Source organism: Erpetoichthys calabaricus, chromosome 9 (assembly GCF_900747795.2).
Source record: "Erpetoichthys calabaricus chromosome 9, fErpCal1.3, whole genome shotgun sequence".
Taxonomy (NCBI): domain Eukaryota; kingdom Metazoa; phylum Chordata; class Cladistia; order Polypteriformes; family Polypteridae; genus Erpetoichthys; species Erpetoichthys calabaricus.
In genome coordinates, this window is record NC_041402.2 from 32,527,501 (window position 1) to 32,552,085 (window position 24,585).

Consider the following 24,585-nt stretch of genomic DNA (forward strand, 5'->3'; position numbering starts at 1 on the left):
CAGCTGCAACAGCCTCCTTCTCCCCCACCTCCCTTCCGCGGCAAAACCGTACTAGGACTCGGATCTTGCCCTTCTTCCTCCCCTCCAGTTACAATCCAGACCCAAGTCAACTTGGATTCCCCACCTGGCGCTGCAGGCCGCCGCTCCTCAGTCACGACCGTGCCGTTATAGCTGCCCATCCAGACGGAGTGTCACACATGCGTGGCGGGGGGTTGAACCTCTCTCTTCACTGGGGATGTGGGCGTCCAGTACTTCATTCAATCAGAGTACCGCATTCTTCTCTCTTCGGGCGCCAAGAGATCCTTTGTCACGTACTTACACGCCGAAACTCCGGCGTCTCCTAGTGTCTGCTGTCCCACTGCCCAGCCCACTGTTTATATGGGAGGCTGCAGCCCCTAGACGCTGAACCTCAGCTCTGCGAGGAGCTTTCAGGAACGTGTAGTCCAGCGCATCCTCGACAAGAATAGGTTGCTTAGAGCAGCTGTGGCTCCCCAAACTACACTTACCGCCAGCTTCTACTTTGCGCATGCGAAATAGAAACTTGGCTCCCAGGCCGCCTGCGTGTAAACTGGGTCGAGCCAAGACCATCGATCTGTCTTTGCATCCTATTCTGGAACAGAGGAATGCTGTTTTTACCAAAAACAAATAATTCCCCAGTTAATCTTTTAATCAGATGTACGAAAGGAGATTCATGGTTATTTTTTGCTTTTAAATTTGCTTGAGAGATATGGTTATTTTTAAAGCTTGGATGCTCTGTGGCGATCGTGTTATAGGATTCTCCAGTAGTATGTAAGCGCAGCTAGACGGTCAGCAAATACTACAGTAGTATCGAGGGGCAAGAAGCAGCGGACAGCGCATTCAGTATTGTAGCACCTTACAGAACATGCCAAGCTTTAACCGGCGCATAACCGGTCCCGAAATCTAGAAAATACTGTATATATAGATTCAACTTGAAAATGTTAACACTCTCAAATATTTGTGCTAGGGCAGAGCTTTGGTCTGGTCTTCCATGTCAAGGATGTTTTTCAGCCTGGATCAGAGGTCTAAGCTATCGACAACAATCCCTGCTTTCCGATGAAGCCTGATGTATATGGTCCCTCCATAAATGTAACAAATCTTCTTGTCTTGTTTTTAAAAACGAATAGTCTGGAGGTACTGTACCCGTTTTCCTTACAGTATTAAAGAGAACTGTTAACCAAGCCATCCACACAATAAGTTATCTCATCTACCGCTGCAATCTTACCATGATAGTAAGCTCCATAAAGGTATTTTCCTGAGAGAAACAGCCTCAGGGTTAAGGAAATCATTAAACTGCTTGTTGCTCTTCCAACTATATTTTACAAATGAGGTCTGCGTTTCATTACCATTGCCATGGATAGCCATAGCAAGGATGCAAGGACATCAGCAAGGATGTCACCTAGGCTGGAATAGCTAGAAATTAACTTCAGAGGGAATGAAAAAGAAAATGAATCATAATTCTATCTATGATCAAACAGTTGAAACTGAAATATATTTTTTCTCGTGGTTCAAATCTGGAATTCAATCCTATGTATCTCCCTACCCCTTCAGAATCGTCGTCATTTACTAAAGAATCTTATTGTCCCTTGAGCTGTTTCTAACAAGTCAATTATGGTTACTAAAATAATGTAGTGTTCAATATTTAGAGTGTGAACTACAATTTTGATCTTTATTATTTTGAAAAATTCTTACAATAGTTGCATTAGGTAATTTATTTTTAGGACTGGATTTTATAATCCCTGACACTTTGCACTGAAGTTGAGTTGAGTGGGATTCTATTGGTTGTGATCCTTGGCATCCCTCAGCCAGGTGTTTCAGCCTTTTAATCACAAGACATCCTCAGCTGTGGCAGGCCTCACTGCAGGGTAGATGGACCTGGGTTTGAGTCTAAGGTCACCCGATTTTTCCAGCATCTCAGATTGTGTCTCCTCTCTTTAACCACAACCAATTGCTGCACTTCTCAGCTTTGGATCTGCCCTCTGATCCCAAGCTCCTTAAAATGCCTTACAGTGAAAGTGGATACAAAGCCTTTTGCATCCCACCTCCATGGGGCAAATGATTGTATTCCAGCCATGATCTTCTGCTTCCGCCGTGAAGTTTGAATAAAGCAGCTTTTTCTGCTCATAGGCTCCTCTACAGGACCTACGTTAAATCAGAGGATTATGTCTGGTCTCAAGTTGGTTTTAGCAATTTCTGCTGGGAAGGTGAGTCTCTGACCTAAATCCACATGCATTTCTAAGACCCTGGCATTGTTTAGTGGACATGGTTCTTGGTGACAGAGTTTTGCACTGTGTTTCTCTTATTCCTTTCTGAATGATGTCGTCATATGTGTAAAGGTTGTCTGGACATCGATTGGCTTGGCATTCATTGTTGTTCTTTTGACTTCAGTTTCAGCTGCCATTATCCTCAATACTTGGTTGTGACACCAGGTGTATCTCTCTTGTGTTCGGATGCTCATACACCCAACCAAGATATATTGAGGTTTGTAGGACATGCACCAAGGGATAGGCTGGATCCTCCCCCAACCACTAATGTATGTTCATGGGAGAGGGCAGAAAATCATAGGTGGCTCTGATGATAAAACTAGTCCTGCTGGACTCTAAGTTCCACATATCTTTCCATGTCAGTGTTCTTTTCTTAACCCCTTCCTGCCTTGTTTATTGGGCTTCCTGGGCTTATGTTAATGGCTGTTGTAGCCCTTGCTGCCTCCTCTTGTCACCTCACCTCATCAACCACCAATCAGTTCACCTTTCTGAGCCACTTTTGGACAAAAATTATGTTAATTACGAATAATCTGTCGCTTTCCTGAAAAAGGGATCCCAGCACCCACTTCTGTAGCTGGATCTGTGAGTGGTGTTCTCTGGCAAACATCTGGTAATGAAGGGCTCGAATAAAGGGAAATTATGGAAACACAACATGGGCTCATGACATGCAAGACTGAGAAGAAAAGTCAGGAGTTTATTTGATTCAATTCAGTTGATTTTGTATAGCACACTCTTCATTGAGTGCAGACACAGAGTACTGTGACAAGTTCTCAAGTAAAATGCAAGTATAAATTTTACAAATTGCTATACAGAATTAGTCCATATAAAGACACAGATTTGTTTAATCATGCCAGAAAACAAAGTAGTTTGAAACTGATTCAATGGAAACCAACAACATCTGTCCATTAAATAATTGTTGAGCTATGGTCAGTTGACAGTGGAGGAGAGGAAAACTAAAAACACCAGTCAGCAGCAGCCATGGAGAATAAAAATGTATGGAGAGGGATCGATGCTAAATTGAGAAAGTCAAAGACAAAGTCAGACACCTTCACAGTTCACTAGTCCCCCAACCCATCCTTGTTATTTTACAGTAAAGTCTGGGTTGGGCTGTCCAATCACATGAATCTTTCCTTCTGATGATCCAAAGGCTCCCAGTATGTCAGATGATTTTTTAATGAGAAGGAGAACAACTTGGCAGTAGACCGTGGAAAATAATTTCTCATTTGAAACTTCCCATTAACTTTGCCCCCTTTGTATGAACCTTCTATCTATTCAGAAAATTCAGCTTTTTTGGAGAAAATTTATTTGGTGCTTAGAAGAATATTTAGCTAATGACTCTGCAGAACAGAGGCATTTCTTTGTCTTCTTAAGACACTGTAGAGTATACTTATTTTGTGGACCCCACACCATGACAATGGATAGCACTATATATACTGTACAGATAGATAGATAGAGATAGATAGATAGATAGATAGATAGATAGATAGATAGATAGATAGATAGATAGATAGATAGATAGATAGATAGATAGATAGATAGATAGATAGATAGATAGATAGATATGCATACACTCACTGGACACTTTATTAGGTACACATATTCAACTGCTTCTTAAATCAACTATCTACTCAGCCAATCACATGGCAGCAACTCAATGCAACTCAGAATGGGCAAGAAAGGTGATTTAAGTGACTGAATGTGGCATGGTTGTTGGGGGCAGATGGGCTGATATAAGTATTTCAGAAACTGCTGATCTACTGGGATTTTCAAGCACAACCATCTATGGGGTTTACAGAGAATGGTCCAAAAAAAGGGAAAATATCCAGTGAACGGCAGTTCTCCGGACAAAGGTGCCATGTTGATCCCAGAGGTAAGAGGAGAATGGCCAGACTGATTCAAGCTGATACAAAGGCAACAATAACTCAAATAACCACTCGTTACAAACAAAGTATGCAGAAGAGCATCTCTGAATGCACAACATGTAAAACTTTGAAGAAGGTGGGCTACAGCAGCAGGAGACCACACCGGGTGACACTCCTGTCAGCTAAGATCAGGCAACTGAAGCTCACCAAAACTGGACAATTTAAGATTGGAAAAACGTTGCCTGATCTGATGAGTTTCCGTTTCTGCTGTGACATTCGGATAGGTCAATATTTGGCATTAACAACATGAAAGCATGGATCTATCCTCACTTTGTATTAATGGTTGCATCAATGGTTGTAAGCCACTCCACAATCATTAATAAAGAAAAAGCTTCATGACCTTAGAAACTGCTTAAGGAGTGATTGACTATACCTTAATGGTAACATTAAATGATAACAAAAAAGTGCACTTGCGTAGGAGTAGGCTGTTGATTGTTGATTTTCTTTTGCATTTAAGTTAGATTAAACTTGTTTATTTGCCACAGACATACATCATCAGACACATAAAACTATAAATAGTGAATGGTTAAAAGATGGGATTCCTCCAAGCCTAGCATTTATGTACTAATTGTATGCCCAGTAAGTCTCTTTAAGTAACACCAGGACGCTCCAAAATTCCAAAAAGCCATATACCTTTTAACTGCACCCTTCCCTCAAGCCCATTACTGCTATATTGTATTGCATACACCTGGGCACCTTGTAATTTTTTTGACCATCAAAAAATTTTAAAATATCAAGATGTCTCTGAGCTTTTTATATACTATTTAAAATTATGTTCATATAACATGTAAAATAGGTTCCCACTATTTTTCATATATTACCTGTACAGGTACATAAAAATAGTAGTAATGTTAATTTTGTCATGAAACTATAAAATAAGTCAGTGTCACCGGGTGCAAGGTAGAAACCAGCTTTGAACAGGGTGCCAGTCCATCACAGGGCTCATTCACACTGGGTAGATTTAAAGCTATTGATTAACCTAACATGCTTGGGCCATGATGCAGATACTGGGGGAATACAGAAAGTCCACATAGACATTACCTGGGCCACGATTTGAATGCAGAAGTGTAAGGTAGCAACTTGAAATACTGCTCCACTGTGCTGTCCAGATTACTTACCTACTAGTGAGTAATAAAGAATGATTTTAGTTCATTTATGTTAGGTAGAATTCTCAGTAGGGGCTGGGTGGTCTTTAGGCCTTGGACCCCTGCAGATTTTGTTTATTTTTCTCCATATTAACTGGAATTTGTTTTTGTTTGTTTATGTGTTGTCTCGGACATCTGACCTTATCATTGGACTCATTTGCAGAGACTTACAGTATGATATTGTATACAAGGATGATATTTTCCTATTAATTATATATCTGTATTATGTAAGCTCACATGGATTTATTTATTTATTTTGTTATGTATTCATTATTATTCTTGTAAATAGCTCTTTGACATTTTGTAAAGCACTTTGAGCTACATTCTTTGTATAAAAATATGCTATAGAAATAAATGTTGTTGTTGCAGTTGTGAATATACACAGTCTAAACAATAATTAGTAAGTTGTAAAGATTCTGTTCTATTTTATACTGGTTTCACCATCGCAAGGCTGCTGTGCCTTCCCAACATTTATTAAAATATCTATATTTCATTAATAAAGAACATAAAAATAAGTTAGATGAAAACATGCAATTCAGCACAAAATACCTTTTTTGATTCCATTTAAATAGGATTTTCAAATGATGAGACCACATCTGTATGCAGTTTTGCTCTCTGCATTACTAAAAGGAAAAAAACAGAGCTAGAGAAAGTCCACATGAAAGCTAGTTGACTAATTCTAGGATTACAGGGTTTGAATTATAAGGAAAGACTGAAGCACTTGAACATTTTCAATTTAAGCTCTTGAATGAGAACTCCCAGCCTTTGGAATGGTAAGAAAGAAACGTTAATGACTTTGCCATATTGTTGACTCTATGCTTATACACTAGTTTTAATATTACAAAATGATTGAACTGTATACACCAGGGTCCCTTCAGGTTTGGTTCTAGAGGGCTGTAGTTTTCGCTCCAAAACATTTTTTTTTTAATTAAAAGCTCATTTTTGATTATAACAGAAAATGTTATTTAATTATATGGCTTTCATTCTTCCATACCAGGCCATTGTTAAATTGTAGAGTTTTATTTTTGAGAATATATTATACAAATGTTTTGTGGATAGTAGCAGTCTAATAATTCTTAGTCCTTCACTTTTTTCTGTTTCATTTCTTTCCAAACATTTTATTAAAATAGATGCAGTATTTCATGAGTAACATGCCCAAGTGTAAATGGAACCGAGTTAGTGCTGGTTGCTTTGTCAAAAATTCTGAAAATGCCCAACTTGCTTCTGCTGGCGTGTCACCCCAGCTAAACAAAAGAGAATCAATTCTTTATTTATTTAAAAAAAATACAGCCCAATCATGTGTGGTCCTATTACAGTAGAGGATATTATATACTAGCTGTCCCCATGGCTCCGCCCACGTACTAGTGAAACTGGACAAACTTTAAAAATCAATAAAAAATTTTAAAAATGTAGTAATTTGTATTGATCAGAATTTATATTGATAGCTTTCGTATTTGAGGGCCTCTTGATATACAATATTTTTGTTTTTTCTATCAAGGGCGAGAATGTAGCTGTGAACTCTTTGCAATAAATGTAAAAAGTTGGCAAGGTACCTCTGGGCAAGCGAAAGGTAGGTACGCTCCAACACCAAACGTTGCCACTGTACCTGATCTTGTTCAGCTCTGATGGGATAGCGTCCCCGTGTGGGGAGAAAAGCAAGTGGCTGTGATATCTCTGCTAATGAGCAGGTACTCTCTAAAACACACGTAGCCCTGTCCTCTCTCTCAAAAACCTCAAACGTTACTGTTTAACAATCTCTAAATGATAATGTCTGCTGTTAAGCGGAGGCTGTGACTGACGTGTGAGTTAGGATGGCGCCGCCCGGCTCCCTACTCCTGAGGTCCACCTCCCCCTTCCCTGTCCCACAGCCAGTCCCTCGGAATCGCGCCAATAAATTGGTGCCGCAACCCGACTATGATACTTAACGCGATGAGAGACTTGCAAAATCAACCAAAATGTTCAAGCAAATTATAGAAAAAAAAAACGATCTAAATCCGTTAAGTAGTTCTCTTGTGAAAAGCTGACAGACAGACAGACGTTGGATTATACAGTATATATCCATCCATTTTCCAACCCGCTGAATTCGAACACAGGGTCACGAGGGTCTGCTGGAGCCAATCCCAGCCCACACAGGGCACATGGCAGGAACCAACTTGGGCCAATTTAGAATCACCATTCCGCCTAACCTGCATGTCTTTGGATTGTGGGAGGAAACCCACGCAGACACGGGGAGAATATTTATATATATATAGAGAGAGAGAGAGAGAAGATGCACTGATAATCGTGCTTAAAAATTGTGCACTAAACAATTACTCTAATTTTAATTGTAATTTTGAATTGAACTGAAAACATATGACACACATAGCATTTGATTTGACATCAATTAATGTTTTTTTTTGTTGTTGCTGAGTTTTAATAGATAAGTCTGAAACTGAAAGTAGGCTATTTGTGTCCAAACAAGCAGCAGTAGCTTCATCTGTCAGTCGGTTTCTTTTGTCCGTTTTGATGTAGTTTAACGCCGAGAATAACGTTTTGCAAAAGTATAAATAAATAAGCCAGTTTTAGGAGAGATTAAGAAAGACAGTTGAGAGAAATGTAAAACAGCAGACGCTTAGAAATGCAGACTACTTGTCCTTTGCATTAGTGTAACCGCAGAGGGAAAGCATTGTCAGCACTGCCCTTTGTTGACTCTATGACAGTATACCGAAATAGTCTTTGAGGTTAATAACTTCCTTACCTCTGTAGCAGCGTTGTTTAACTAAGCTCTGAACCGCAAAATGAAAAAAAAATGGTATAACCCTCATCTCGTACGTATCCAGTATGTACGTGAAAATGTCACGAACGTAGTACGTACTGGATACGTACGAGGTAAGGGTTATTCCATAATTTATTTTTCATTGTGCGGTTCTGAGCTTCTGTTCTGTTGAATTGGCTCCTGGCACAAAATAAAGCAATGCACTTCACACGAGCAACGGCCGTAAAAGCAGATTTCACACAAACGCTGATAGTGCGCTCATCTGTAAAACTACAGTGGCAGATATCACACTTGCGCCATGAAAATGAACTTCTACCGCAGCGGTTAGAAGTTAACTGAACTGTGCGGCCGCCGTGCTGACACGGATGGTGAGAATCCATTTTAAGCTCTGAGTGGTCTAAAGAGTATTTGCCAGTACTTCAAGAACGTCAAAAATGGCTTACATCAAGAAGAAATTTTGAACCAGGAAATATTGTTTTAAAAGTAGACGATGCTGCAACTCGTGGGTAATGATTCGAGTCATCAAGACAATGCCAGATGTTAAACGTGCAGTCAGAAGAGTTTGTGTGAACAGTGAACAGTTTATTCACTGGACAGACCCATGAATAAAGTGTGCCTGCCACAAGAAATTGCTAATAATTTAAATAAGAAATTCTTAAATGTTTGTTTGCAGTAATGGTTGTTTGAAAACAGTATTTAGAGTAAAAGAATAGTTTGTGGCTCTTTTTGAACTGAAATATAGTAATTGTCTCTGCTCTTGCATAACAAATTAGGGGTGGGAAATGTAATTTCAGTAATAGAATATCATTTTCTCATAGCTATTTAGATTATGGTATAGTCTTATACTCCCTGTAAGTTAATATGCTTTATCTGTAAAAACTGAGTGTTAAGTCAATTTGGAAAAAGTCTTATTGCTAGCATGGGCTGTTAGACAGGTTTACAAAAGGAGATGGCATACAGTTTTTTGACCAAGCTTAATGGGCCTAAAGTATGACTTTATGACCAAACTTAGAGAAATGAAACGAGAAATAAACCTTAAACAGAAAGTTTCTTAAACAAGAACTTTTCCTTTCTTTAATATCAATTTTTCTCTATTTTTTGTGTGAATATTTGGAACACGCGTCACACTGTTGTCACACTATTGCCTGAATCATTCTGTGAAGCAAACAAAAAGCTGCAGTACTTTGGTAATTTGGGACAAATGAAGCTACAAGCACACTTACACAATGAATAAAAGATGGGGTGATTTTTGAGGAATTAATTTCTGGACAGTTTTATTTGCTCTGTATATTAAGGGTTCTGTTTAAATGACTTAAGATGTCATTATTTGTTTAGTTTAATTTCTTTATATTAACCCATTTCTTCCAGTACAAGTATGCAGGAGGTAGGAGCCAGAATGTAAATAAATAGTTTGTACTGTAAAACCCAAAAACTGACAGCACCAAGAAAGACAATAATACATAGAGCATATATAAAATAAGTTTACATTTTATTTCAGGTTGCTTGATCATTCTCTAATAATTTCCTGCTGAAAGTCTAATTTACAAAAAATAATGGTACCAGGTGATGAGTTCTGGTGGCTTCTTCAATGTCTGACTCAAAATAGTCATTTTTTTTGGAAAACAAAAATCTTTTCATTTGATGTGCTTTGATGTGCACTCTTGCTGTTAAGGTCTATGTAACTAGATGGAAATTCTTTTATTTGCCCTATTTTCTTGTTAAAATGTGTCATTTTTGATAATCTCATATAATCAGCAATCATGGACATACAGTACATTTTTGCCAAGTTTGGGAATATTATAGTAGTCCTAAAGTTACACTCAAATTTCCAATAAAATTAAAAACATAGAAATACAAGTGTGAACTAATTTGTGTCCAAGATTAAAATGTAGTAAACCCTGTTCTGTAAAGTGCCCCATCTTTCCTTGTGAGACGCTCCCCACCAAAAGATCTGTGCATGTCACTACTGCTGTATATATTTATATTTACCTCTATATCCACTCCCTAGATAGCGACCAGACATAGAGACTCTTTGGTGCAGCGAAAATCAATAACCAGTTCCAGTTTTGCTCATGTTAAGTTGCAAACAATTCTTCCTGCACCAAGAAACAAAGTTCTCCAACTGATTCTTATCCTTAGTCCCATTCTCCTTATTAACACACCCCATAAGTGTCCTGAGAAGATCAAAAGTTGCGGGCCTCCTCCATCTTCATCAATAGTACTGAGTAATGTGATAGAGCATGTCTCCACCTTTAATTTTCTAAACGTTCACATTTCAGAGGATCTTTCAAGGACCCCAAATACCTCAAGCCTACTCAGGAAGGTATAGAAACGTCTTTATTTTCTGAGGAGGCTGAGGAAAGTCCAACTGTCTTGTCAAATTCTAATGAACTTCTACCACTGAACCACCAAGAGCATTCTGACTAAATCTATCACAGCATGTTATGGTAACTGCAAGTTCTAAGTCCGTAAGTCTCTGCAGTGGCCGGTAAAAACTGGCCAGCACATCACTAGTACTACATTAACTGCCACTGAAGACCTCCAATGCAAACATTGCATACAGAAGGCTTGTAGTATCACTGGGGGGTCCTTTTCACCCCAGCCAAGGGCTGTTTACCCTTTTACCTTCTGGGAAGTGGTACAGGAGCCTGCATGTCAGCACCAACAGTTGCTGCTCTGTAGTTGTCACCCTGCTAAACTCAAAATCCGAGAACTAGGCCACCTCCACCCTTCTCACCTCACCTTAAACCATACATGTACAGCCCAGGACTCTGTATTTTCTCACTAATCATTCTGTATATACTCTTGACTTAACTCTTGTCTGCACAAATCCCTCACTGCTCCATATATCTATATTTATCTGATTACAGTACTTGCAATGAACTACTTTTTTGCACTTCTGTTTAGAAGCAAAACTGCATTTCACTGTTATAGCACTTCTTCTGTCTCTAATGACAACAGAGTTGACAGCAAGGGTGGCAGCTACAAGGTAGAAGCTGTTCCTAAGCCTGCTGATGGGCACAAATGGCAAATTTATTCATTTAAAATGAAAACTAAACACAATAACGTGCAGAAAGTGAAGGGGTCTGAAAAATCTATCTATCTATCCATGTAAATGCCACACCTTTTGCATTTATCTCTTTCTTAAGTAAATTAAAAAATTATTCAGACCCCTTCACTCTCTGCACAATTTATTGTGTTACGATTTAATTATAACTTGATTAATTTGCCACTTCTCTACATGCAATGACCCAAAATAACAAGATATTTTTTTCAGAAAGGTTTGCAAATTCATTAAAAAAAAATGTATCAAAAACTGAAATCTTACATTTACAGTATATAAGTATTCAAACCCTTTGCTGTGGCTCTCCCAATTACGGCTAGGCAAGCATCCTACTTTCTTTAATCATCATTTAGATGTGTTGATTGGAATCCACCTGAGAAACTGAATTGACTGGACATTGTTTAGAAAGTTACACACCTGTGTTTATAAGATCCCATAATTTACACTGCACATCAGAACAAAAAGCAAGCCATGAAATCCACAGTGCTCTCTGATCAAATAGTGGTGAGGCATTGATCAGAACATGGGTGATCCCAGGAGCACAGTGAAACGATAGTTTGGAACCACTGGGACTTCTTAGAGTTGGTCGTTTGGTCAAACTGAGTAACCAGACAAGATGGGCCTTCATCAGGGAGGTGACCAAGGACCCAGGTATCAATCTAACAGAGCTTCAGAAATCCTCCGCTGAAATGAGAGAACCTTTTGGAAGGACAACCATCTCAGCAGCAGTACATCAATCACATTCATATGAAAGACCACTTGGAGTTTTTTCAAAATGGCATTTAAAGATCACTGAGAACATGAGGAGAAAAATTCTCTGGTCTTATGAGACAAAAAGTGAGCTCTTTGGGTAGAATTCCAAGCACTGTGTCAGGTGAAGACCAGACACTGCTCATTACCTGCTTATTGTCATCCTTACTGTGGTGGTAGCATCATGCTATGGTGGTGCTTTTCAGTTGCAGAGAAAGGGAGACTGGATAGAATCAACAGAAGGATGAATGCAGCCAAATACAGAGAGATCCTTGAAAAAGATGTGTTCCAGGGTGCATGTGACCTCCGACTGGGGTGATGGTTCACCTTTCAGCACAACAATGACCTGAAGTATACAGGTAATGTTGGAGTGGCTTTGGAAAAATCTCTTACCTGTCCTTGAGTGGCCTAGCCAAAGCCCCAAGATATAAACATTCTGTGGAGAGACCTAGGGATAGTAGTTTACCAATGATTCCCAACCAATCTAATCGGACCTTGACAGGCTCTGCAAGGAAGAATGAGATAAATCGCTCAAATCCAGGTGTGCAAAAAGCTTTTAGAGACTTACCCAAAAAGGCTCAAAGCTGTAATTGCCTGCCAAAGGGGCTCCAACAAAGTACTAAATTAAGAGTCTGAATAGTTGAAGAAGATATTTCAGTTTTTGCTTTTTAATAACGGGTGGGAAGATGACTGACTGACCTGGCTTTTGAATAAATTTAAATGCCTTTCTGAAAATGTTTTCACTTTGTCATTATGGGTGTTTGAAGTAGATTGATTAGCAAAAAATGCAGATGTACCCATTTAAAATAAAATCTACAACACAATAAAGTGTGCAGAAAGTGAAGGGGTCTGGATACTTTCTGAATCTACAGATAGGAGATCATTTTTGGTAAACCTCTTAAATAAAAGCTGAAAATCTACACTTCAATCATATGATTGCTTTATTTCAGATCCACTGTGGTGGCATACAGAGCCAAAATTATGAAAACTGTGTCACTGTCCAAATACTTGTGGACCTGACTGTAAATGGATTCAATTCTATTGTCATTGAAGACAGTGAATAAGTTGAACACATTGAACAAGTACTATGACAATGAAATGCAGTTTAGCATCTAACTAGAAGTGCAAATAGTAGTTAAATGAAAGTCAACAGATAAATACAAATTTAGAGAGTAGTAAGGGAACATGCTCTACCGCAGTACTCAGTTCTATTCATGAAGATGGGGGAGGTCTGCAACTTTTGGACTTCTCAGAAGACACTTATTGGATGTATTGATAAGGACGATGAGACAGGATAGGAATCGGAAGGATAACTTTGTTTCTTGGTGCAGAAATAATTGTCTGCAACTTAACATCGGAAAAACCATGGAACTAGTTACTGACTTTCACCGCACCAAAGAGTTTCTATGCCCGGTTGCTATATTGGGAGTGGCTGTAGAGGTGGCCCACTCCTACGAGTGTTTGGGTGTTCACATCAGTGACAGGTTGGACTGGTCTCAAAACACAGAGAAAACTTTTTGTCTTAAGAGACTATGCTCCTTTAATGTGTGTACTGACATCCTTCACATCTTCTATAACTCTGTGATGGCCTGTGTGATTTTCTACACTGTGGTGTGCTGGGCTGGTAACATCACTTCAAGAGAGGCCCACCAAATAAACAAACTAATTAAAAGGGTTGGCTCACTTATGGGACGCACTCTGGACCCAAATTGTAGCAAAGGAGATGATTAAAAACTGACACACTAAAACTAACTTGTTATATTTATTTATCTTATTTATTTATCTATTGAAAGAGCTTCTATATAATGCCAAATACCCTAAAGGAACAAAATAAAGATATCTATTTATAAATATTAGTTATAATATATCGCTAGTGTCTACACCGCACTCATATTACGAGCATCACAAATGGGGAACCAAGTACATTAATTACCTAGAGAAGTGTGGCATTGCATGCTTCGCACGAGAAATTAAAAAGGCATTTTGAACCATTAGATGTTTTAAATATGATTATTTCAACATCCGCTAAGCGTCCTGGCCAGTACTAGAAGTACTAAAGCTCGCCAAGACATATTTCTAAGAATGATCAATACAGAGAATGCCGCACGTTTATTATAAAAGTAAGCGATGTATCTTTGAAAAAGCTCCAAAGCAGTACACCAAGCAGCACTCGAAATCAGCGGCGTAATGGCCCTTTGAAATGACGCAATCCAAACGCGCACAAGAGTGACACGACGTATAAAGGGCGTGTTTATCGCGTATCAATCAAAGGACGACCGCTAGACCTCGGCGGCCTACTGTCTGCGTCGAATGTTGCGGTGTTTTGGCTCGTGTTTGGCTGTAAGTGAGCGATTGCGAGACTTCACTTGTATTCAAACGAACCAGTGCTTGCCGTGACAGGTGCTGAAAACTCCACTCAGGAGCTTTGAATTAAATGTAACGTTTCACCATAACTATCATTCAATTACAAAGGGCGGTGTTTCAAGCAATGCATGCTTTATGTTGTGAACACCACAAATTTTAGACTGCGTGGGGCAGGAGCGTACCCTATTGACGCTTAGCGAAGAAGAGCTTGAGCCAAGAGTTAACGGGTCGTCACGCCATCGCGTTTCATAAGGACAGGGTTCATCAAATCACGTGCTTATAGCCATATTGTTATCCTAATACATCCCAAACCCCTGCATGTGCAGTGAGCGTGGCAGAGGGTTTTGCATTAAGCACACGGAGGCGCAAGTGCAGGTGAACCACTTGTCCTTTACGTGACTCCTATTGAAGTCCTGTGAGACGAGGATAATACAAATGTTGAGAAAATGGAAAACATTATGAAAAGATATAAAAATTAAATAATTTCTTAGTTCAAACTTATTTGTATATATGGGAGCTGGAACGTTTGCTGGAAGCACTTCCCACGAAAGAGAAAAAGGAACACATGCAAACCCATGCTCATACGTACCCAAAGTAAAATGGCCAGTTAACTTGCTTTCATTTCCATAAACAGGAGGAAACAAAGTATATGAAGAGATTCCACGCAAACGAGTGTAGGACATTTTAGTCTTTCTTAATGTCAGCTCTTGCCAATGGCTTATGTGCTCCCACTCAATGCAAATCTTAAATGTTGGTCATTCTTCAAGTCATTTATTCACAGTCATGGCATATATTAATTTGCCCCTTGAAATAGCATTCTGAAGTGAAGCATTTTATACATTTTTACAGTAACACACCTCCTTTCTTTTACAATGAAGATTATGTGTTACCGGTGGCCCATTGTGGAAAAATGCCTTAAAACGTAATGAATGTGTCCGCTTTGAAGTAGTAAAGGTTTCAATTCAGGAAAACGTTTATTTGTGATGCATGTTTGTGACAACAAAAGTGAACTGGAAAAAATGCATTTTACTACACGTTCTTGATACTATTTTCTCAAGGTATGGATATTTTTCTTTCTCATTTCTCCGCTCGTAGCGGGTATTGTGGAGTTATGACAATTCCCCCTTCGCCAAGCTGTATTCTTCTTAATAGCCAAATTTTGCTTCGCTGATTCTGTTTCTTCATTGGTTAATTTAAATTTATTTGCTAAGCAGTTGCTTTAATCCAAAGTGACTTACAAAAGAGGTAAACAATCAAGTACTGTAACACTGGGCTAAGGTCTGTTTGTTCAGCAAGTATAATAGGACATGTTTCAAAAGTTGATTGCCACAAGTAAAAAGATGCCATAAGGTATACATTTACAATCAAAAAAGCAATTACACTTACAGTACATAACCAAGAATGTAAAGTATTGCAGAGCAAAGTTTTTTTTTCTTCATTTTTTTGTAAAGCAATTTTTATTGCAATTTATTTTAAAAGCAAATAACTTCTTCTTTACGCCTGCTCCCATTAGGGGTGTAGCCACAGCGATCATCTGCTTCACATATCTTTCTATGTCTTCTGCATCTTGTTCCTGTACCACCCCATTAACCTGCATGTCCCTCTCTCCACACCATCCACTTAAACCGCTCTAACTTAGGCCCTTTCCTCTTTTCCTCTTCCCTGGCAGCTCTATCCTTAGCATCCTTCTCCCAATATACCCCAGCATCTCTCCTCTGCACATCACCTCAATCTCACCTCTCTGACTTTGTCTCCCAACTGTCCAACTTGAGCTGACCCTCTAATGTACTCATTTCTAATCTTATCCATCCTCATCACACCCAGTGCAAATCTTAGCATCTTTAACTCTGCTACCTCCAGCTCATTCCATTCAAACAAGTCAAATTTTACAAAACTAATTTCACATCAAATCTACCCCCACCCATGAGAAAGAGAGTTAGGCCAACAGAGTAAAACTTTAATAGTAGGAAAAATAAGTAAATAAATAAAAATAATTCAAATAAATGAGGGATGAAAATCAATTTCCTTAATTTAAATGCTTATTCTAAAACTAGCTGTATAAGCCTGTGCTGTAAAAAGCCAGGGGTCCTATGAAACTATTGAAATCGTTAGAAAAAAATGAAATGCAAAGATGTCAGGTAGTTAAAAGGAACTACTCTGGGCATGTCTCTCCTGGGAGGTTTAGTTTTGCCAATGTGTTCGCATCGCTTGTGCATTAACGGCTAAGCGACTGTGTCTTTCTTCGGAGGTTTCATTTTGCCTGTGTGCTCACCTCTCCTCTGTATTAGCGGCGGAAGGAAAAATGAAAGGGATACCATTTTGCCAATATACTTGCCTCGCTTCTGTATTAGCGTTTAAGCGAGTGACTTTCTTTGGAGGTTTCGTTTTGCTGACATGCTGGCCTCGCTTGCGTATCCTCGGAGGTGGAGCCCTTACCCTTGACTCCACGCTCACTTCTGGGCCAGACAGACACACACACTTCCACGCGTAGATGTTTATATACAAGATGTTACTGATTAGATCCTGCCAAGTTTTAAAAAAGTTTTGCACATACTGTATCCTCTAAGTGAGAATTTAATTTTTCCTATTTCAAACAATATATAACATCGGTTACCCACTGACTTAAAAGAGATGGGTTAGGATTCTTCCAGTTGAGCAAGATAAGTCTACATGCCAATTGTGAAGTAAAGGCAATTACAGTTTGTTTGGCCTTCTCCACCTTAAGCTCGTCTGGAAGTTCACCAAACACAGCTATTAGTGGATAGGAGAGATTGTGGCACCAAGGCTGTCTGAAAGGCATTTAAAGATTTGGGTCAAAAATGATGTTGTTTTGCTGCATGCCCAAAACATATGGCCCAATGTGGCTGGAACTTGATTGTAACGTTCACTGGTTTTATTTTGCCCTGGAAACATTTTGGACAATTTTAAACGAGACAGATGTGCTCGATAGATGATTTTAAGTTGGAATAATTGTATGCTTTGTGCATATGGAGCTAGAGTGAATTTTGTGCATTGCTGCCTTCCACTCTTTTTCTGAAATGTTGGGTGAGAGATCGTTTTCCCATTGTATTCTGGGATCTTTGAAAGGAAGGGACTTTAAGATGTTTTTGTATATTGTAGAAATGCTGTCTGAGTCCTCAAGACTGATCAATATTTTTTCCGGAATATAAATAGATGGGCAGTGAGGAAAAACAAAGGTTTTGTTTAGCAAAGTTTCTAAATTGGAGGTAGTGAAAGAAATGTGTTGCTGGAAAGTTAAATTTGAAGTGTCATTTTTCGTAGGATGCAAAGATGGTCTATGTAGAAATCCCTAACTGATTTAATCCAGAATGTTTTCCAAGCATTAAAAACTGCATATGTTTGAGATGGTGGAAAAAGGTGGGTATCGTGGAGAGGTGCCACAGAAAAAAGCTTCTCTATATTGAAGTACTTTCTACATTGGTTCCATATTCTGAGTGAATGAAGAACAATTGGGTTGTTACTATATTGGCGATAACTTGTATTTACTGTGGTACAAAGAAAGGAATATAAAGAAGTGCTGCAGGATTTTATTTCTATTGTAGACCAAGCCTGGGTATGTTCATGTATTTCTGTCAATGTCCAGGTTTTTATAGCTTGTATATTTGACGCTGAGTAATAAAGTGAAAGTTAGGTAGAGCCATGTCACCTTCTGTCTTAGGTCTTCGTAGGGTCGCCTTTTGGATACGTGGATGTTTTGAATTCCAAATAAATGAGGTTATGATTGAATCTAAGTTCTTAGAAATGATTTATTGATGTATATTGAGAGTGTTAATTCTTCCAGCTATCTATGCAAGTCTTGCTTAAGTTTTTTCCATGCAGACAGCAATATTTTGTTGATAAAGAGATTTATGTTTACTGTCATGTTTACCCCTAGGTATTTAAAGTAATCTGCGATAAAAGGGAAGGTGTCCAATCTAATATTGTGTGCTTGAGATTTCACAGGAAAGAGCACACTTGTATTCAAATTAATTCTGAGACCAGACATTTTTTGAAATGCTTTTAGTGCTGTTAGGACTACAGACACAGTATTTTTTGGATCTGATACATATATAACCATATCATCTGCATATAGTGAAATTTTCTGTTCAGGTCTTTCTCTGATTATCCCCTTTATTTCATAAGCATTTCGAAAGTGAACTACCAGTGGCGCAATGGGCATTGCAAAAAACAGTGGTGACAAGGGGCCATCCTTGTCTAGTACCATGTTCTAGTTTGAAGCAGTCTGAATTAATGTTGTTAATACAAACTAAAGCTTCTGGACTGGTATACAGTAGTTTGGTCCATGTACATGTGTTCGGGTCACACCCAAATTTCTCCAATGTAGTAAAGAGGTAGTTCCATTCAACCATATCAAATGCTTTTTCTGCATCCAACGATAATATCATCTCCAGGGTATTAGACTTTGTGAGTGAACATATTGCATTAAACAAACAAATAAACATATCTTAACATCATTATTTAGAAGTGAGATTGAGCTGTATGTTGCACATTGTAATAAGTCCTTATTTTGCTTAGGAAAGATGGTAATTAAGGGCGGCACGGTGGCGCAGTGGGTAGCGCTGCTGCCTCGCAGTTCAGAGACCTGGGGACCTGGGTTCGCTTCCTGGGTCCTCCCTGCGTGGAGTTTGCATGTTCTCCCGTGTCTGCGTGGGTTTCCTCCGGGCACTCCAGTTTCCTCCCACAGTCCAAAGACATGCAGGTTAGGTGGATTGGTGATGCTAAATTGGCCCTAGTGTGTGCTTGGTGTGTGGGTGTTGTTGTGTGTGTCCTGCGGTGGGTTGGCACCCTGCCCAGGATTGGTTCCTGCCTTGTGCCCTGTGTTGGCTGGGATTGGCTCCAGCAGACCCCCGTGACCCTGTGTTCGGATTCAGCGGGCTTGGAAAATGGATGGATGGAAGATGGTAATTAATGCTTGGCGAAATGTTTGACGTAGAATTTTATTGTCTCTAGCTTCTGTAAATGTGGTTAATAAAAGGGGAGCTAACTTAATTGAGAATTTTTTGTAAAATTCAGCAGGGCCTGCTGCTTTCCCACTCTGAAGTGAATTTATAGCATCTAGTAATTCTGAAAGTGCCAGAGGTTTATCCAGTTCCTCTGCACTGAGGGTATCTAGTTGTGGTATCTGTAATACATCCAGAAACGCATTAGGCTGTGTCTTGTCTTCTTTAAACTGAGTAGAAGATAAGGTCTTATAGTAGTCTCTAACTATGTGCATTATATTTTTATGGTAAATGATTTTGTCTCCGTTTGTGTTGGTGATTGCTGGAATTGCATTGCGAACTTCCTGCTTGTGGATTTGTTGAGCTAACATCTTATTAGCCTGCTCTCTGTGCTCATATTACTGATGTCTTGATTTAAAAATGAGTTGTTCTATTTCATTGGTTGTCAAAAGGTTGAGCTCTGTATGCAGAGCTCGTCTTTTCCTATAAAGTGCATCCTTTGGACACCTGGCATGTTCTTGATCTGTTCTGGTAATTTCACTGATTAGCTCTGATACCTTCTTGGTTTCTGATTTATTTTTGTGGGAAAGATATGAAATTATCTGTCCTCTTAAGAAAGCCTTCAAAGCTTCCCAGAGTATTCCTGCAGAGACCTCTGAGGATAAGTTTGTCTCTAAAAAAATGAATTTGCTTGAATATAAATTCTGTACAGTTCTTGTCTGCTATTAAAAGTGGGTTAAGACGCCAGCTGCGAGATGAGCATGTGGGGCATAGTGATTTAAGCTCCATCATCAAAGGGGCATGGTCGGAGATAACAATAGTGTCGTACTTACAAGATTTAGTCATAGGCAAGAAATTGTTATCTATAAAGAAATAATCAATTCTTGAGTAATAGTGAAGCACTGGTGAGTAGAAGGAATATGCTCTTGAGTTTGGGTTTAGAAATCTCCAGGGGTCTGATAAGTTGTGATCAGTTACAACTGTGTAATTGTTTTTTGCACTGTTAGATGTCATTGCCCCTGTGGCAGGAAACCTAGCTAGGTCTGGATTTAAAACACAATTATCCATTATAATTTTATGAGTGTTCACAATGAGAATGGATGCAAGACCACGGTCATCTAACCTCAGTCGTGTGAATGCTTTTGTCAGATACACTTCCTGTGCTCTCAGCTGTTAGTCGTGTGAATGCTTTTGGCAGACACACTTCCGGCGCTCTCAGCTCTTATACATTTTATCAGGACATCCATCCATCCAGTTTCCAACCCACTGAATCCGAACACAGGGTCACGGGGGTCTGCTGGAGCCAATCCCAGCCAACGCAGGGCACAAGGCAGGAACCAACCCTGGGCAGGGTGCCAACCCACCGCAGTTTATCAGGACAATAATTTTTATATGTTCTAGATGACATGTCAAAGACTAAGCGAAGAAGAAAGAGCATGGAGGGATATTTGAAAAAATCTTTTATTTATTAGAGAGAAAGGAACGATATTCACTCACAGGCAATTATACGTTGCATTGTCACAATATAAGTCCAAACACAGAATCAAAATTCAATGCGTTCTTGAAGAAAAGTTAATTCCAAATATTGTTTTTACTAAAGTTTTAAAGTAAAAGTGAAACATGTAACAATTCCCATGAAAATAACAATCTCTTGAAATTGTATATACGGTTTAAACAAACCCGGGGGGTGGGCAAACAAAGCGAGCATGAGGCAAAGCCCCCTAGTATTTTCAATAAAAGAGATTTTTAAAGGAACCAAGCCACCTGCACTTGGGGCTTTCAGTGGCAAGCTGTATGCATGCACATACAAAAATACTCCGAAAATGAAAAAGGCAGAGTGTGCAATAGGCCCATAAGTGGCAAAATCCAGTTATCAAAATTTTAAACTCATGATGAGTGCTCTTGCAGAAAATGATAATAAAAGAACTTAGGACAACGTTTTTGAATGAGTAAACTCACTGACACTCACTGACATCCATCAGTCCATAATACATGGGGAGAACATGCACACTCCATGCAGAACCTGGCACTGTGAGACAGGAATGACAGCTCTGTCCCACCACATTGCTTATGCTAAAATATCGATACTAAACTTACTAAAATTTAACCTGACTAGACATAGGTGAAGTGGCATTAGTATATTGGCACTAATGTGTGTGCATGGCATATATATGTGTGTTTGCACTACAAGAACTGGCACAGTTTCCAGGGAATGTTCCTGCTTTGTGCTTGATGCTTACTGGAACAGGGACCAGCTGTCCTGCAACTCTGCTTTGGATGAGTGGGTTAGGAAGAAGGAAACAAAGAAGGATTAATGGATGAATGGACAGATGTATGGATGCCTTTAAAGTCTGTTCATTTCTTGTCACTTGACTGCATATTGCATGCATGCTTAATATTCTCTCTCACTGAAGCACACACATGCATTTTCAGTCCAGTGGTAGGTAAAGAATGCATATAAGCAATCGTAAATGTGATTTTTCTTTTTTTTATTGTCTAATTGTCTATAGAAGAGAGACAGCAATTCACAACTGGACATCAACATTAAATAATGTCAATAACAATGCTTGGCAATGACTTTTGTGAGGTGAATCCATGCCCCCGGCCCTGAACAGTGCTGCATGGGAAGGTGAATGGCAAAGTGAAGCGCACAGTTGCCTTCTTTTAAAATGGTTGAATCTCACAACTATGTTACGCTTTTTGAATTTTTCCTTTTAAAACAATATGGATATGAAATTTTACAATTTGTGTCTATTCTGAAGTCATGGATCTATACTCAATAAGATTTTTGGTAAGTTTTAAGCCTTTTATTACAATGGGACGTGGGACCCATAAGGTCCATTATAAAATGCAAGAGCTGGCTAGTTATTTCTTAAAAAATATAAAATTTGCTAAGTTTCATTGTAGCACGTGATTTCATGTAACAAATTAAAATATACAATTATTGTGAAGAAATAACTTTTGACATAAAAAAATACCAAACTTATCCTTTAAAAAAATGAATTAAAAATTGAATGGATGTGCTCCTAGTGACTTGAATGGATGTGCTCCTCTCTTTGTAATTAGACTAATATATTTAATATGTTGATTGAAATCACACAACATGCAAGATACAAGGCATTTCATCACTGCCATCGTGAATCATTAGGCTACTTTTTAGAACCTTAATCTGTTAACATTTGGGTTTAAAGTCTGTAGTGATGCTGCAGTGGCTTTTGTGTATTATTTATTAAATAATACTTACAATGTTTTAAAAAGACAATATTTTCTTTGCGGCCTCCCATCATAACCTATCATCTGTGTGGGAGGAATGAAAGCTTTAGATTTGTCAAAAATTTTGATCTCCGGTTTTCGACGGATCTCAAAGTTTAAGGGTCTTGCGATGCCGAAAAAAATCAGTACCTCGATGGGTGTGTGTCTGTCTCTGTGTGTGTATCACAGTTTCTTGAGGACGATCTACAGCCAAAATGGCTGGACAAAAAAATACCAAACTCAACTTAAGCCTGTTATGAGATGACGATGTGCTGATTAGTTTTTGAGCCAAATCGTGCAAGAGAAAGAAGCATTCTAGAGGAACCCTCAAATACTGTAATTCTGCAATTAATCATGAATTCTTCTTCTTCTTCTTCAATTGCTACCCTAGTGACCTATTTTATGATCAGAAAGATCAGCATCAGAGCAGTAAATAATTACTGAAATGTTAGAGAATAGTTTGGGTAACTTGGCTCTTAGGGTGCAAAGTCTACTGACACTCACGTCCAATTTTTGTTTCCCTTAAAGTCTAGAAGAAAAAATAGTTTAATTGAATTAGTATAAGTGAAATTGGAATTTTTAACACATTATTTTAAAATTTAAGTTTAGTTGGAGTCGGTACATTTTAACAAGCTCTGACGCCAGTAACCCAATAATTGCTTCTGACTCTGACTTGGACCCCACAGTCCTGCATTTACCACTCAAACTACTCAATGTGGCACAAGTCCTCACAATTTTGCAAGATGACTGGTAATGTAAATGAGCCAGATTAGGTTACTGTGCTGTGTTGCTAACATTAGTTTACCGAGTATATCACCAGAGGTATAAAGAAGTTGGTATGAAAATTTCACCAGGAAAAATCCACATTTTATAATTTACTTAGTGTTCTTACAGAATTAATTTACTTGGTATGGAGTTCTCAACTGATTGTGAAGAGACCCTGCTAATGAAATCATTAGGTACTTTAATAATAAACAATGTAATTCCCAAAAGATAATGGAAGTTATGGTTCAAGTTCATTGGAACTTCCACACATTTTTTGGTTGGAAGTGGTTGTCTAGAAAGATATTTTGAACATACTCTGAATTATTATCATTTGTCCTACAATTTCCAAGGAGAATGAAGCACCCAGTAAATTATATGCTGAAGGAAAGAAATCATATTTAATAAATGCTTCTTTATTTTCGTAGTGAGGGAGCCTAGAATGGTATGGCATCGTTGTCAGCACATCCCTGCAACTGGAGCACGGGCAGGTTAAGTACCTTACAAAGTCAGTGCTGGGAACTGAATCAGTACTTTTGTGCTTTCAGTATATCCTCTTAATCATACTGCTTAGCATAATTACATTATTAAATTAGCTTTATTTTATGGGTCACCTTTCAGTTATATAATTCCCGAAGCACTTTAGATGTGTTGAACAGTAGATTATTTGCATTTTTTTGTAGTATATGGGTTAACAGACATGTTCAGGGTCACATAGTGATTTAGCACTTTAGACTTAAATGCCAGCCCTATTCCTTGGGACAGAAAGTAAAATTTAGATTTTTTTTAGATCCAGTCTGTTTGACTGTTTATACTTATAATTTCATGGGACGTGCATCCAATCCCTAACTCATCCTTGAATTATTCTTACATAAATAGCACAGTATAACCAAGGTGATCAAGTAGAACAAATCCTTGATATTACTGTGTATTTTTAATTTTTCTGGCTCCACAGTGTCTCTACATACTTTTTTTTCTATACCAGCATTGTTTGTATAATGGCTAATTTGCTTTGCTTGCACTGAGGCCTTCTGTAGAGCAGAATTAAAAATGCCACATTTTTTGTTATCAATCAATGTTATCAACACTCAAGGTCACAGAATTAATGAAGCACAGAAAATAGTTTTGTTTCAAAAATACAATATGAGTGTAATGTCCTAAGAATTGAACTTGCTTGAGAAATTAAATTAACATTTGAATGCATATGTTTTATATCATCTGCATATTTCAGAATATGTCCCATTAATTTGGATATACCAAAAAAAATGGGATTGGTCAAAAGAACTAATATCGTTCCACATACTTAGCCAAAATATGAGGTGTTATGA

At 38.5% G+C, this 24,585-nt stretch overlaps 2 protein-coding genes across 2 annotated transcripts in view; one reads left to right on the plus strand and one right to left on the minus strand.

Annotated features, from left to right (window-relative positions):
* st3gal2 (ST3 beta-galactoside alpha-2,3-sialyltransferase 2) overlaps nucleotides 1-501 on the minus strand; it is a 62,251-nt gene extending 61,750 nt beyond the window's left edge. The window contains exon 1 of the mRNA XM_028809245.2: nucleotides 125-501. The gene's annotated coding sequence lies outside the window, so the exon portion shown is untranslated. The remainder of the gene's footprint in view (nucleotides 1-124) is intronic.
* A 13,670-nt stretch (nucleotides 502-14,171) lies between these two features.
* The window catches only part of LOC114657433 (L-fucose kinase), a 53,524-nt gene continuing 43,110 nt past the window's right edge, over nucleotides 14,172-24,585 (plus strand). The window contains 1 exon segment of the mRNA XM_028809247.2: nucleotides 14,172-14,258. The gene's annotated coding sequence lies outside the window, so the exon portion shown is untranslated.